At 41.3% G+C, this 16,836-nt stretch overlaps 1 protein-coding gene and 1 pseudogene across 10 annotated transcripts in view; one reads left to right on the forward strand and one right to left on the reverse strand.

Annotated features, from left to right (window-relative positions):
- The window catches only part of Map7d2 (MAP7 domain containing 2), a 126,985-nt gene that overhangs the window by 2,144 nt on the left and 108,005 nt on the right, over positions 1 to 16,836 (forward strand). For 2 of the 10 annotated variants that reach the window (XM_074064466.1, XM_074064469.1), the window contains exon 1: positions 14,828 to 14,920. The exons of 4 other annotated variants lie outside the window; for them this stretch is intronic. The gene's annotated coding sequence lies outside the window, so the exon portion shown is untranslated. Of the gene's footprint in view, positions 1 to 14,823; positions 14,921 to 16,836 lie in introns of those variants that run through there. 4 more of the 10 variants (XM_074064462.1, XM_074064464.1, XM_074064467.1 and 1 more) reach the window with 4 other exon arrangements.
- LOC141420097 (U6 spliceosomal RNA) lies at positions 531 to 643 on the reverse strand (annotated as a pseudogene).

Raw genomic sequence — 16,836 nt, forward strand, 5'->3', positions numbered from 1 at the left:
TCTGGGTCTAGGTTATAGGTGCCTTTCTCAGTGCTATTTGGTACAGAGGTTGGCTGCCAACCTACCCTTCCTCAACAGTGTTTGTGCACAGTAACCAATGTTTCCCAATTGCATTATGCTGGGAGCAGCTATGCTGGGTTGAGTGCACAGTAAATACTCACGAGTGTTAGTGGAGAAGTTTGAGATAATGGAACTACAAGTCATGTTTTCTTAGGTCTGTTGTGCTTTCCAGTGCATTCTGAAGGTAAATATTTTACTGAATTGTACTTATTTATCCATCATTCCTGGTAAGTCAAAACTTCAGCATGAGATCTCTGAAATAAAAGGATTTATTTCTCATTACAGACGCTAACCAAAAAGAAAGTTATCCCAGGGCAAGTTCCCTCAGCCATCACCAGCAAGGCTTGGTGGCAGTTGGAAAAAATGTCTTGATTGATCTAAAATACCAGATTATTTTTTTTATGGGACTGGGGTTTGAAATCCAGAACACTTTATAATGAAAATTTGGGAAAAGAATTCTTTGCTTTTTCTTTTTCTTTTTTATTTTTTATATGGAATGCTTCATCCTTGTGCAGGGGCTATGCTAATTTTCTCTACATCATTCCAATCAATTTTAGTACATGTGATGTCGAAGCTAGCATGAGGGAGGACTTTGATATGCAGAAGCTTCTTAATCTGATGCATTGCCATTTTTCAATTCTTTGTTTTATTTTTGAATTATCATACATTAACAGTGTGAGGGGATTTCATCGTGATAATCCCATACATAGGTACAGTGCCATTTGCCAGTTCTTGCTCTTATCTCCTGAGCTAATGGAGTCCTATTCAGAAAGGTATTACCTAAGCTTATCTCTTCAATTGTTCTCCCATAGTAGTTTCAAACTTTCAGGTCTTTTTATTTATTTATTTAAATTGTTTATACACTTATTCATATGTGTACACATTGTTTGTTCACATACTAGGGCCATCTGTCCCCAATCAGGTCTCACATTAAAGTTTTTGACCCATTTAGAATTCATTTTTGTACAGGGTGAGAGACCGTTCAGTTTTCTACAGTGGTTATCCACTTTTTCCAGCACCATTTGTTGAGGAGACTGTCATTTTCTCCAACATATGTTTTTGGTGCCTTTATCAAAAATCAGATGGCTCTGTAGCTGTGTAGACTTATTTCTGGGTCTCCTATTACATTAGTGTGTGTGGGTTTTTTTTGTTTTATTTTGTTTTTTGACAGTACTGGGTTTGAACTCACTGCCTTGTGCTTGCTAGATAGAGACTTTGCTGCGTGAACTACACCCCCAACCCCTTATTCCATTGGTCTATTCCACATGTCTGTTTTTGTGCCAGTACCATGCTATTTTTGTTATAATGGCTCTATAGTATAGTTTGAAGTCAGGTATCCTGATACCTCCAGAATTGCAGGCTCTCTACTATTGAGCCCTATCTCCAGTCCATTTTGCTCTGGTTATTTTGGAGATGGGGGTCTCTTGAACTATTCACTGGGGCTGATCTCAAACCCAGCTTCTTTCCTGATTTCTTCAAAGAACCACTGATCATTGAAAACTCAAAGTATTCAAAGTATATTGTTCAGCCCAGCTGCTTTTTTTTTTTTTTAGCTGTGCTGAGGCTTGAACTCAGGGCCTGTACCATGAGCCACTTCGTGATCCTACTGATCTCTGCCTCCTGAGTAGCTGGGATTACAGGCGTGAGCCACCTGCACCCAGCGTTTGTCTTGCTATTGATTTCTAATTTTATTCCACTGTTGTCTGTTAGCATACAGGAAATAGTGCTGACTTTTTTCTGTTTGTTAAGACTTTTTGGCGGTACTGGGATTTGAACTCAGGACCTCACACTTGCTAGGCAGGAGCTCTTTCTGCTTGAGCCACTCCACCAGCCAGCCAGCCCTTTTTTGTGATGGAGTTTTTCAAGATAGGGTCTTGAAAACTATTTGCCTAGGACTGGCTTTGAACTGTGATCCTCCTGATCTCTGAGGCTTATGAAGAGGTTTTTTTTGTTGTTGTTGTTTTTGGGTTTTTTTACAGTACTGGGGCTTGAACTCAGGGCCTCACGCTTACTAGGCAGGCGCTCTTACCACATGAGCCACTCCACTAGTCTGTTAAGACTTCCTTTATGGTCTAAAATGTGATCTATTTTGAAGAAAGTTCAGTGGACTGCTGAGAAGAATGTATATTTTGCTGCTCTTGAATGGAATACTCTACAAATGTCTGTTAAGTCCATTTGGTCAACAGTGCTGTTTAATTTTGGAATCAGTCTCTCTCTCTCTCTCTCTCTCTCTCTCTCTCTCTCTCTCACTCTCTTTCTCTCATTTGGTGGGACTGGGGTTTGAACTCAGGGCTTCTCATTTGCAAGGTAGGTACTCTTGTGCTTGAGCCACACCTCCAGTCCATTTTGATCTGGTTATTTTGGAGATGGGGTCTTATGAATTATTTGCCTTGGCCTCAAACAATGATCCTCCCAGTCTCAGCCTCCCAAATAGCTAGGACTAATAAGCATGAGTCACTGGCACACAGCTTAATTCTGGGATATCTTTGTTGATTTTTGGGTCTGGATGAGTGAAGTGTAAACCATTCTTTACACTGCCATGGACCTAAAAAACACATGTTTAGTTCACCTAGTGTCCCTTTGTTAGTGGGAAGGACCACTGGATGGCGGGGTGGTGGTGATGGGGTGCATAAAGACATAAACTTGCATTTGGTTTGTGGCTTTTGGATTGTTTAATGATGTCAGTATAGGACCTGGACTTAATAGGACCTGGGATTGTTTAATGATGGCAGTATAAGACCTGGACTTAATAGAACGTTCGGGCAAGACTGCTGAAAGTTTCTGACATCACCAGTTTCTTTTCTGGTGTCCAGACCCTGGTGACACAACAGGTCAAATTCTGTTGTAGGGGAGGGAAAGATAGCTTCCCCCACCCTACTAGGTTCTTTGGCTAGGATAGAATAAGGTTGACATAAAACAGATTATCAGGAGAAAAATCCTACTTAATTATGTATGCATGAAATGTGAGACTTGAAGGAGGACCAGATGATCGAAGCTTTTGTAGCATCCTGAGCTACAGAAAGGAGGAGGGGCTTGGGGTTTCTGGGGGTAGTGGTGGAGACACAAGTTATGGGAGGATGATGGGAGGAAATATACAGAAAGGAGTGTTACCGGCAAATGGCATTTTCAGAAGTTCTTGGTTTTTGCGTTCCAAATAGAAGAATCCCAGCAGGATAGGGTGAGGTAGAATAGCTTTATTGAGGGAAGGGGAGTCACCAGTTCTGCAGGTGAGGGAAGGAAAGAAGAAGGCCAGGGTCTTTTGTAGGTCGTTTTCATACCACCTTGATCTTGGAGGTGGGGAGAGAATACATCATCACCTGACTCCTCTCACCTGTGGGCTAGGGGGAGGAGCTCTTGAGTCAAGGTGAGGTGGGGAGGCAGTCCCAGACTATCCCTAACCTAGCCTGCCCCAGGAAGAGGGGCTTGGGGCTTCTGGAGGTGGTGGTAAAGACACAAGTTATGGGAGGATATGGGGAGAAAATACAGGGTGAATAAAGGTTGGCTTGTTATGCAGATAAAGTCTCTCAGGTAATAAAAATTATCTGGAGTAATCTATATTTTATTAATATAGATTTCATATAGATATAAATTTCTTTTACAAAAGAACAGCTTTCAGAGCTACTCCTGTCTTCAGTCCCTCAGCAGTTTCTCAGAATAACCAACCCAAAATATGCCAAAGAAGTCTATTTTGGAGTGGCATATTCTAGTCTCCTAAATTTATATTTTGGGAGTATGCCTGAGCCCCAACACCATTAAAATTCTGTTTCTGTTTGGGAGGAGGGGGCTGGAAGTTGAACCCAGGGCCTCCTGTATGCTAGATATATACTCTACTACTGAGCTACACCCCCACCCCAGTCATTTCTGTTTCTAACCTTTCTTTGTCTTTTTCAGGTATTCCATCTTCTACAATGGTTAGATTTTCTTTTTGGTGGTATTGGCACTGGGGTTTGGACTCAGGGCATTATGCTTGCTAGGCAGGCACTTTACCACTTGAGCCACTTGCTAGCCCTGTTTTGTGTTGGGTGTTTTCCAGATAGGGTCTTGAAAACTGTTTTGCCCAGACTGACTTCAAACCACAATCTTCCTGATTCTCTGCCTCCTGAGTAGCTAGGATTACAGGCCACCAGCGCCTGGTTAGGTGTTTTTGTTTTTTTAAAGAACATCTTCTGTAGTGATTACATTGACTAACAAAACAGAAGCATTCACAGGTCACAGGGTTGATTTGGGTAGATGAAAGATTGAGATGGATTTTTGGGAGATGTTGGTAAATATCCTAGTGGGCCTTGTTAGGAGGATTTAATGAGATATAGTGTCTGGTGCTTTGATAATGTTGCCTGCTTTTTTTGGGGGGGAGGGAAGGTAGGACATCTGTATTGTGTTAGCTTCGGGTTTGAAATTTTCCCCTCCAGCCTCTTTGGAAAAGAATTACACCAGAAGAAGGAAGAGGAAGTAATTGAGGGTAACTGTCCTTGGGGTGTTGTAGTTTAGGGAGGGATTATTTACTATCTACCACACACCTAAGGTGGCCCCCTTTCCATGTGGTATCCACCCTTTGATCATCTGAGGCCCTGGGTGAACTGGGCCTCTAAGGTCAGCACTTACCTAGTTTTCTGTTGGGAAGTATTTTTTTTCCTTCTTGCCTAGGAACTTCCCCACACACACACTTTTTTTCTTCTTGATGGCACTGTGGTTTGAACTCAGGGCCTCATGTATGCTAGACAGACTTACCACTCCACCAGGCCAGAACTTCCTGTTTTTTAAAAACCTTGTTATTAGTAAAGTTCAAGTTGTGATTTAAGCAAAACAAAACAAAAACCAGGTATGAGTGAGCAGTGTACATACAAAGTAAGGAAACAATAGTCATGCCAAATGCCTGAGATCCCTTGGAGTGTCATGGTCTGTCCCCAGGTTCATAGCTTCTGCCTAGTGCTGGATTGATTCACAATCTAAAAATACCTCCTTTTCTTCTGGGTGCCAAATAGGCTTATGCCTCATAGCTCCAGACAACCTTCGGAATGAGTATTGCTTCTTTGTCATCTCAGCCTCTTCATTTTTACCTTCCCTCTATTTCTGTAATAACAGCTTTACTGAGATAAAATTCATACATGCTTCATCCATTTAAAATGCATATTTCTGTGCTGAGCATGGTGGCACATACACTTGGGAGGCTGAGGCAGAAGGATCTTGAGTTCAAGGCCAGCCTGGGCTAAATAGCAAGACTCTCAAAAATAAATAAAATAGATAAAATGCACAATTCAGGGGTTTTTAGTGTATTCACAGAATAGTGTAGCCATCAGCACAAATCAATTTTAGAATGTTTTCATCACCCCCTCAAAGAAACATCATACTCATTAGTCCTCTTCTCAAATCCACTAATTTACTTTGTCTCTATAGTGTCCTCTAGAGGCTTCTGCCGTGACAGCTTTTGGTGCATACACATATTATGGTCACCTTGAAGTCCATGGGTGGGTTTTCATGTACCAGTGTTTTAGAAGCCATCATTCTGTGTACTTACTATCCTTCAGGTCCAAGACTTACTTTTGCTCTGAGGCCTTGCCTTTTTGTCTTCATTCCTCAGGGCCTGCAAAGCACTGAACCTGAATGCAACCTTCCACAGTAGTCTGCAGGGACATACTGCAAACATGTTAATTTTAGCTCTCCAAATAGTAATGATTGTTGAGTACTTATGTGCCAAGCACCATTACAAGCACTTACTATACATTATTTTTTTACATGATATTCGACCTTTCCCAAGTCATTTATATGATCTAATTTCTAATATTTTATGTACTTCCTTACAGCTATCCTTACTACTGTTTTTATGTTCATTTTAGAGATGTTTCAGATATCTAGTACTCTGTTACAAACCACTCTAGAGCTCACTATTTTCACAATTTTGAGGGATTGGTTGGCTCCGTTGAAAAGTTGTACTGCATTTGGATCAGCTGCCATGGCAGTTAACTGGGAGCTCAGTTGGGCTTGAAATGGCCAAGATGGCATCCATCCATCTACTTAATTTTGCAGTGCTGGGGTTTGAAGTTGGGGCCTCAAACTTGCTAAGCAGATGCTCTACCATTTGAGCCATTCTACCAGCCATTTAGTTAGTTAGTTAGTTAGTTAGTTAGTTAGTTAGTTAGTGGTACTAGGGCTTAAACTCAGGGCCTCACACTTGTTAAGCCAGTGCTATACCACTTGAGTCATGTCCCCAGTCCCTAAGATGGCCTCTTATTGTCTGGATTTCCTAACAGCATGGCAGCTGTACTTTAAGAGTGAGGAAGTGGGCTGTCAGAGTGGCTCAAGTGGTAGAGTGCCTGTCTAGGAAGAGTGAGGCCCTGGCTTCAAACCCCAGTACTCCCCTCCCCACAAAGAAAGAGTGAAGAAGACAGATGGATGCTAATGACTCATACTTGTAATCCTAGTTACTTGGGAGGCTGAGATTGGGAGGCTCATGGTTCAAGGTCAGCCTGGGCAAATAGTTTGCGAGGATCTATCTCCACAAAACTAGAGGAAAATGGACTCGAGGTATAACTCAAGAGGTAGAGTGCCTGATTTACAAGTGCAAAGCTCTGAGTGCAAATTCAGTCCCACCAAAAAAAAAAAGTGAGGAAGTTGGGCTGGAGGCATAGCTGAAGTGGTAGAGCACCTGCCTAGCAAGTGCGAGGCCCTGAATTCAAAAGCCAGTACTGCTGACAAAGAAAGGGAAAAAAAAAGTGAGGAAGTAGAAGGTCTGGGCTTAGAGGTCCCAGAATGTCACTTTTGCTACATTCAGTGGTCAAAGCAAGTCATAAGGCCAGCCCACATTCAAGGGGAGAGGAAATAGATCCCACCTCCTGATGCAAGAAATTATTACTGGTCTTTTTTGAGATTATCTACTGCTACAGGTAAATAAATGGAAATTAAGAATGACCAAGTAATTTGTCCATGGGCACACAGTAAATGGCAAACCAGGCTTTACACCCAAGTGTATTTGACTCCAGAGTTGAACTTTTTTTGAGGGGTGGTACTGGGGGCGTTGAACTGAGGCCCTCCACCACTTGAGCTACATTCCCAATCTTTTTTGCTTTAGTTATTTTTGGTATAAGGTTTTGTTGATGCCCAGGCCAGCCTAGACTCCAATCCTCCTATTTAAGCTTCCCCATGTAGCTGGGATAACAGATGTCTGTCACCACTTGTTTGAGATAGGGTCTTGTGAGCTTTTTGCCTGGTCCTGCCTTGACCCACTATCTTTCTGATCTGCCTCCCCAATAGTTGAGATTATAGGTATGAGCCGCCATACTTGGCCCAGAGTTGAATTTTCTTTCAGTACTGGGGGTTGAACTCAGGGCCTTCACCTTGAGCCACTCCACCAGCCCTTTTTTGTGATTTTTTTTTTCCGAGATAGGGTCTCACAAACTATTTGCCTGGGTTGGCTTCGAACTGTGATCCTCCTGATCTCTGCCTCCTGAGTAGTTAGGATTTACAGGCGTGAGCTCAGAGTTGAATATTTTTAACTTTCATGTCACTGTGCCTTCACAGATAGATGATAGCCCACTCTTTTTGTAAACAGGCTGTGCCTCCCACATCTTCTATACCTCTCTCAAAATCTAGCTCAGATCTATCCACATCTTATAAGGATAAGGATTTTATGTGCTTTCCCCTTAGTACAGAATTGTTTTCTCCCCAAAGATTATGAGGACCTCATCTTTTAGAATCAAAGTAAAACATTATTAACTAAAATGCTTAGAGGAAGAGAAATTCCATTTAACAGAATTTTGTGGTCTGCTTAGGAATTAACCCCCATCCTCTGTACCAGCCTTTATTGTTGACGATCTTTGAGGACAACCTTTATTGGCTTCCCTGACTTAGGAAGCTATATTGGGTGTGATGAGCATTGGAGCTCTTGCTGTACCTTTAGGATCACAGAAGGTTCTAATGCTCTAAACTAGTGTGTCTCAAACTAACTTTGGTAAAGAACTAGTTTTTGATTTTCTTTTTAATTTCCAACTTACTTGACCAATATCTTAGTAAAGCACAACAAAGAAAATTTTCTAAAAAAATGAAAAAGACTGGAGACATGGCTCAAGTGATAGAGTATCTACATCACAAGCACAAATTCTTGAGTTCAAATCCCAGTACCACAAAAAAAAGGACATGGAAAATACAAGTCCCAATTTTATTTATTTATTTATTTGCAGCATTGCAGTTTGAACTCAAGGCTTCATGTTTGCTAAGCAGGCGCTCTACCACTTGAGCCACTGCCAGGCCTCAAGAATATTGTCAGAATGAGTAAAAAGTCAAGATAAAATCAAAGAAAACAATAAATATTAGTGTAAGTCATTGCTGGCAAATACACATATGTAACCTTAAATTTTCTAGTAGGCTCATTAAAGGAGAAAAAGAAAGGAACAGGTGAATTAATATAATTGATTTGAGCTGGAAACCACATGACTCAAGTGGTAGAAACTGCCTAGCAAATGCAAGGCCCTAGGTTCAGACCCTAGTACCACAAAATATTATTTAACCCAATATATCTAAAATACTATCATTTTAACATGTAATTAATATAAGAAGTTTTTAATGCAGTATCTTAACATTCTTTACATCAAGTCTGACATCCGGTGTGTATTTTGCACTTCTACTGTGTCTCTTTTTAAACTAGTCATGCTTCAAATGCTTACTAGCAGATTGTGGCTAGTGGCTACACTTATCTAAGCAGTGACTGCTCTGATCTAAGACATCTCCATCATGGCAGAAAGTTCTATGGTGTAGATTGACCCTCATGGGCTCTAATTGTACTGTGGTATTGAGTGACTACTGTTTTGCCAAGTATGGTATAAAACTGGTGGTGAGTCCAGCTTGGATTTCTTCTGCATAAATGAGGTTCGTGGAAATGGAAAGGCACTTCAATAAAATGCTTTGCTCTATAATAAGACAGAACAGGCCTTGATCCTCAGGCTCTTGAAGGAAAAAGCTGCTTTTACTTCCCACAGCATAGGCAAGGGGAGTGTACTGGGGTATAACTAGTGGGGTTGTCACATAGATTGCTGTCTTGGGGACTGATAGAATGTGGAAATGAGTTTGACTTGATTTCATGGCAGTTGCTAAGCTGTTAATTGAGAGAGCATGGTATTTAAAAACAAAAAAATAAAAAACCTCATGGGCCAGGCACCAGTGTCTCATACCTAGCTACTCAGAAGGCAGAGATCAGGAGAATCATGGTTCTAGGCCAGCCTGGGCAAATAGTTCGAGAGACCCTATCTCAAAAACGCCCAACACAAAAAAGGGCTGGCAGAGTGGTTCAAATGATAGAGCACCTGCCTAGCAAGTGTGAGGCCCAGAGTTCAAACTGCCAAAAAAAAAATCACAATGTGATAAAATTAGAAACAAAAACAAAAAACCCCAAACTATAACCTATGACTGTGAGAAATGAGAACTGTATTAGCCAGTTCTGGATCTCCCAGGTTCTGTGTTGGAGTCTTGTTGAGGAATCCTCCCCATTGCTGGCAAGGGTCTGCTGGGTTGGGATGCCATGGGCTCTGTGAAGTTGGATCTCATCATCTACCTCCAGGGCATTTTTAGTATCTTGTTACAAAAGCCACCTGCTGATTCTGACCAGTCTGTTAAAACAGATGCCTTAATTTTGGGGACCATACTGTTGGGGAGTTCTAGAGGATTCTGGACTGGTTCTGCCTCCCTTGTGAGAGAGCTGGCATTGGGTATAGAGGGGTCTTACTGGGTAAGGCTAGTTACCCAGCATCCACTTCAAGGCCTACAGGACCCTGTCAGACCAAGTTGTCTCTGGAATAGTTAGTATTCTCCTTTGGATACTGAGTCCTTAAGACTTGACTGTTGGAAGCCAGGCACTAGTGCTCCATGTCTGTAATCCTAGCTACTTGGGAGGATGAGATCAGGAGGATCACTGTTTGAGGCCAGCGTAGACAAATAGTTTGCAAGACCCCATTTCCACAATTTCCAGAGAATGTGACAACCTTTATGTAATAAAAATTTGTTTAAAGTTAAAAAAAAATAAACAACCAGAGAAACATGGACTGGAGATGTGTCTCAAGCAGTAGAGCTCTTGCTTTGCAAGCATGAAGTCTTGAGTTCAAACCCCAGTCCCACAATAAAGACAGAAAAGAAAAAAAAAAGACTTGACTGTTGGTTTAGCCAACCAGTGTGGTATCCCAGTTGCTGTGGTAAATAAACTGAATTAACTTGCTTCTCAGCTCCATTTTTCTGTCTCTATCCTTGTTTTTCTTTTTCTCACCCTCTTTCCATGTTTATTTTTGCTGTATTTTATATCAACATAAATGAATACCTGAAATTAATAAATATAGATCGGAAAATGCCCTTGCAACTGGAGTCATTTTCTAGATACCTGAAACCCTTTTTAAAGCAGTGCTGTGTTCCTGTTTCAAAATAATACCTTAATATGTGCCATTAACTAAACCATCAGAATTTTAAACTGGCAAAATAGACTCTTCCTGCTGTGCTTATTTTAAAAACAAGCTCTGCCCCAATGGCATTCCTGGATGTTCTCTTCCTTCAGCTCCTGGGCATGCATTTTCAGTATTCCACTGACCACAGAGGGAAATAGCATTGTATATGGGGAGAGTATCACCTCTTGGCAGGTTTTGCTTTTTTCTGCCTTATTGATTGTATGTATTCAGTTTGCCTGAGCACCATTCAGGGGTGACAATTGGTTGTAAAATACTATGACAACTTTCAGTGGAAGTGTTCCTTGCACTTGGGCAATTTTCCCCCAATGGACGATATGTGTTAGGAGCAGAATTTAACAGTGCTTATTTTCACTAGCTAGATAACAAACATTATTTAAGCAGGTTTAGATACATCTTCAGACCAAAAGCTCTCTTTTAAATTTGCTAATCCTAATTATAGTTTTCTTACTGCAAAACATGTTCCTGCTCTTTTCCCCCCTCCTCACCCACTTAAATTTCCACTTCACTTGATTTTATTTTCATCAGTCACGAGTTGTTGTTTTTCTAAAGCATAATTGCTTCTTATTAATGGTCCATTACTTTCTACATATCCCTAATCTTCTGGGATGCGATTAACCCTTTTTATAGAAGAACAATTATGTGATATAAATGGACTGTTTATACCCTGTTCAGCTTTAATTTCTCTTAGTTATCTTTTAGTTTTACTCAGTTTCAACTGAGGGGCCTAAGGGGACTCAATGTATTTTTACCAAGGAGTGTTGAATGTTTTATATGTACCTAATTTTGTCTTTATTTTTTAAAAGTTAAAGGATTCTTAGCTGGATGCTGGTGGCTCATGCCTATAATCCAAGCTACATGGGAAACTGAGATTGAGAGGATCACTGTTCCAGGCCAGCACAGACAAATAGTTCGAGAGACCCCCATCTCCAAAATAACCAGAACAAAATGGACTGGAGGTGTGGTTCAAGTGGTAGAGCACCTGCTTTGCAAACATGAAGCCCTGAGTTCAAACTCGTCTCCCCAAAATAAGAAAGAAATCAGATTGACTTACAAGGCATTACCAAACCATTAGATGAAACCTTTAGAGTTTGGGTGGTGTAGGGAAAACTTCAGCAGGAAAAGTTTGGCAAGGATAATTGGCAGAGACCTGGACTACAACCACAGGCCAGAGAATCTTACGGCAGTATGTGAGGTTGGTGAAGACATTTGGGGGTAGCAGTACGTGAGGTTGGTGGACATTTGGGGATATTGGGCACCAGAACTTAGTCATGTTCCCTATTCTCTAGGATGTGCTCAGTAAAGTAGGTAAGTCTCAGTTGTAGTTCCAGCTTTCTCTTCACAAACCGCATCTTCAGTTGCTTATCTGTAAATGAAGTGCACTAAGTGATCTTATTTTCCAGCTTTGTGATGCTGTGATTCTCCATGGCCAACCCAGGAGGCAGAGAGAAAGATATGTCTAGTCTTCACTCTTCTTGTTGATGAGATCACCAGCCACATAGGCTTGGAGGCCCCCTTCCTACATTATAGCCAAATCCAGAGGTTCTGCTCCCTGTATCTCATGACACTATATCCCTGGCCAGTGGCTTGAGTCAGATCCTGTCATCTAGGTCCTGACCAGCATTGATAGAGCCTTAGGGGTCTCTGTCCTTTTGTCTAAATCACCTTCCCTGTTATGGATCCACCATATGTCTTGCTTTTAACTTGTTAGATGTCTGCTTAGCTCTTCCTAGAGAGTACAGTCTAAACTGCTGATGACAAAGTGTCCAGGCATGTTGGGACCACTGGCTATTAGTGTCTAGCACAGTTTGCACTCACTTACACCTGACTGACCATGTGCATGCTGTTCCCTTTGCTCAGAATTCCCTTCCTTTCTGTGTCTGCTGTCTTCATCCTTGTTTACCTTGTTCATCCTTCAGTATTTGGCTCACATTTCAACTCTTCTCTGAAGCCTTCCATGATCATACACACTTTTGGTATTTTTTTTCCCTTCTTTATTTTCCATTGCAGCGTTGATTATGCTAGTACGAGTAAACATGTGCCAATAGGTTAGCATTTGGAAGTCAAAGTGCACAAATCTTTTTTTTTTTTTTTTGCATTACTGCCATTTGAACTCAGGGCCTACACCTTGAGCTATTCCACCAGCCCTTTTTTGTGACGGGTTTTTTTCAGATAGGGTCTCATTAACTGTTTGCCCAAGCTGGCCTAGATCCTCTTGATCTCTGCCTCCTGAGTAGCTAGGATTTCAGGTGTGAGCCACCGGTGCCCAGCTGAACGTACACAAATCTTAAATACACAATCTGATGAATTTTTATGATACACCCATGTAACCAACACCTAGATCAAGAAATTAAACATTACCCCTCCCTAGAAGGCTCCCTTATGCCTCCTAATCAGTACCCCCTAAAGGTAATCACTGTTCTCACCTCTTTTCACTATAGATTAGTTTTGCTTGCTTTTCAACTTTATTAAAATAGATCCATATAGTATATACTTTTTTTATTATACTAAAATATATAGAACATAAAATCTACCATTTTATATGATTTTTAAGTGCACTTCAGTGGCATTAAATATGCTTATATGGATTCACTATCCATCTTCAGAACTTTTTCATCAAGTGTGTTTTTTCCCATTCAGTATTATGTATGTAAGGTAAACCTATGGTGTTATAGGCACCAGTGGTTCATTTCTTTTTATTTCTGATTAGCATTATATTGTGCGACTATATTGCAATTTGTTCTATCCATTGTCTTTCTGGTGGGAAGTTGGATTATTTTCAGTTTTTTAAATTTTTTGGCAGTGCTGGGGTTTGAACTGAGGACCTCCCAGTTGCCTAGGAGGTGCTTTACCACTTGAGCCACTCCTCTAGCCCTGTTTTGTGTTGGGTATTTTTGAGATGGGGTCTCGAAAACTATTTGCCCAGGGCTGGCTTCAAACTGTGATCCTCCTGATCTATGCCTCCTGAGTAGCTAGGATTACTGTCATGAGCCACCAGCACCTGCTGTTCTTATTCTTTTGAGTAAAACTGTTATGAATATGATGCTTGTATATATATCTTAGTTCCCATACAGACACATTCAGTTGGGTACATACCTAGGAGTGAAATTGCTGAGTCATATGATAGGCATCTATTCAGCTTCAGCAGATATTGCCAAACCATTTACAAAGTGGCTTATATTCATTTACTATGGTTGCTACAAGAAATTACCACAAACTTAGTGGCTTAAACCAGAATAAATATCTTTTAATTCTGGAGGTCAGAAATCCTAAAATGAAGGTGTCAGCAGAGCCTTTCTGAAGGCTCTAAGGGAGAATCTTTCCTGCATTCTTTGGCTCATTATCCCTTCCTTCCTCTGTTTTTCAGGCTAGTAGCATTAACATCTTTGATTCGCTCTCTTTCCGATCTGCTTCCATTTTCACATACCTTCATTCAGACTCTGCAACTCTTCTACCTCCCTTATGACTACCTTGGACCCACCCAGAATTTCCAGGATCATCTCCCAATCTCAAGAGCCTCAATTACATACGTAAAGCTCTTTTTTCACATAATGTAACATATTCACAGCTTCCTAAGATTAGAAGGTAGACATCTGGGGTGGGGGGCATCGATTTGTCATCACATGGCTGAATCATTTTGTATTTCCAAGAGAAGTCTAATTCTTCCACATCTTTGTCAGCACTGGTATTGTCAGCCTTTTTAATTGTACATTTCTTTTTTTTAATGGTATTGGGATTTGATCTCAGGGCCTCATGCTTGGTGGCCAGGCACTCTACCATTTGAGCCACTCCACCAGCCCAAGCCTTTTTAATTGTAGGTCTTTCCTGGTGGGGAAGTGAAGGCACATCCATGGCTCCCACCTCAGGCAGTGTGTCTTCATTGCTCCTGTGATTGTTTATTGCAACTTACACATTGCACTATAAATACTTGTTTTCATGCCTTTGTCTTGGACAAACTGAACACTGCTTCATGAGGCAGAGTATGTAGTAGCTGATTTAACAAATGCTCCTTGGATGCTAAGAGTGACAAGGTAGTCTTCAGCAGAACAGGGATGTAAATGAAGAGCCAATGCTTACAGTCCTGTCTCTGCTTCAGCACCTGGACCTCAGGTAGGTAGGGTTTCTCCCCAGTAAAAATAGGAGCAGAGCAAAATATATGGCTGTTAGCTTTTGCATACTTGTCTATCCCAAGATAGTTAATCTATAAGTGAGTAATGCCCTAGAGGGAGATTTGGGCCTCAACTCCTAAAGGCGTTGGTTGGAAATGACTTCACTATATATGTAAATGAGGGGAAAATGCAGTTCCGGCAGGCTTCTGGGGAGTCTGATCTTGAACCTTTTGCAGAGACACAAGTTTTCCTTTTGCCAGGACTCAGCTCATGTAGCAACACACTTCTTAGTTGCAGAAGGAAAGAGACTTGAAGGTAAGTAAGTAGTGCTTTCTGGATCTCAGGGAATGACATGTGTGTGGACTTAAACCTGAAAAAATGCTTGAGGAAGGTGAAGACAGAACAGAAGTGAATTTTAGATGACCCTGGTCACAAGGTGGTGGGTGCAGATGTCTTGACACTAGAGAGAGAAACCCAGAAGGTGGAGTTAGAAGACAAAAGGCAGATAGGATTGGGGCTTCCTTTGGGAACATCCTGATATGAGTAGCCACTTTCTGCATTCTGTTTCACTCCCTAGTTTACTTGGTGGGCACAGATCTGGTTTTATGAGGACTATAAGGTTTCAGGGCCTTAGTCTTATCTTTCCAGGTTGCTTGGGTATTGGCAATATTCCTGTGGCTTGGTGTTACTTTGACCCTCTGGGGCGTGGTGTGTGTGTGTGTGTGTGTGTGTGTGTGTGTGTGTGTGTGTGTGTGTGTGTGTGTGTTAATATTTGGAGCAAAAGGGAGTCAGTCTTTGGAGAAAAATATTATATCAGGGTAATAAAATAAGCTGGTGCCAGGTGTACTAGCTTCTGTTTAAAGACATACTGACACTATCACAGCTTTAGTGGTTTAAATAATTACATATGTGCTTCAAAGATTGATCTTAAACAAGCTGACCATGTCAGAGTGGGGGCACACGGGGGCCTTGAGACATGTGGCTGGTACCCATACCACAAGGGCTGTGACAAGCTCAACAGGGATGTGGCTGTGTGTTTATGGAGTTCACATGTCCACTCCTTTCTACTGTATCTGAGTTAGGACAATCAGGTGGCTGCATTTATGCCAAGAACAGCCTCTCTGGGATTTGGACTGGCTTCCTCTTCTCTCCCCATTATCTTAGACCAGAGAGGCTGAGAGACTGGTCTTTTGGAGTTCTGCTCTATGAAATTCAGGCCTGCAGGGGATCACAAGAGAAAATGTAGGATTAGCTGCCCCTTGAAAGAAGTTGGGTCTTTACTTTTTCTAAAACAGATATTAGACCTTAGCTGGACATTTTCTGAGGCTACAGAGGTGCCCCTCACCTCCGAATCAAGGAGTTTTTATGTTGATACATATTTCTCTCCTCTTGGAACACTCTTGTGGGCAGGTAGGACAACCACTTAGCATCTTTTTTTTTTTTTAAACCTCCCAGTCTCCGTAAACACACTGACTGAGACTTTTTGTGGGCTCTACTACTCCCAGTTCCTTATCCACCCCTCCAGTGTGACTTTTTGTTTGATATTTACCCCTGAGACATACTTATTTCTGTGATGTGGCTGTCTCCCTTCCCTAACCATTTTCACAAATGCTCATAATGTAGCCCTTTCGCCTCCTCCTTGGTTAAGAGTTTATAACTTAACACCTTAATCTGATCAGGTACTGGCTTGGCCAGTAAGGTTAGGTTCTTGCCCTATTCTAGCCTCAGTTTCTTTACCTGTAAAATGGGGATAAAATTGAAACTCTTCATGAAGTTGACATGAGTATATGAGATAACGCATGGAAAGTGTTTAGCACAGTGCCTTATACATAGATAGTGCTTCACGAAGTAAGAGATGTGCTTATCTCTGTGTCAAGTACAAGGTTCCAAATTGGATTATATGGACATAAAATAGTTCTTTTTTGATATAGTTAGTATACCTTTATATCAGTATGTTTATATTGATATATAGTCTGCCTCCCAAGTAACTGGTGACCTAGTGAAATGAGTCTGTCTCCTAATTTATCATAATCTAAATAAACACCGAAAAGTACCATAAATGGGAATATAAAAATGGACCATAAAGCTGGGTGCCAGCCTGTAATCCTAACTACTCAGGAGGCAGAGATTAGGAGGATTGCAGTTTGAGGCCACCCCAAGCAAATACTTGGTGAGACCCTCTCTCAAAAATACCCTACACAAAAAAGGGCTGGTGGAGGGGCTCAAGTGGT

The sequence above is a fragment of the Castor canadensis genome, chromosome X, assembly GCF_047511655.1.
Source record: "Castor canadensis chromosome X, mCasCan1.hap1v2, whole genome shotgun sequence".
Taxonomy (NCBI): Eukaryota; Metazoa; Chordata; class Mammalia; order Rodentia; family Castoridae; genus Castor; species Castor canadensis.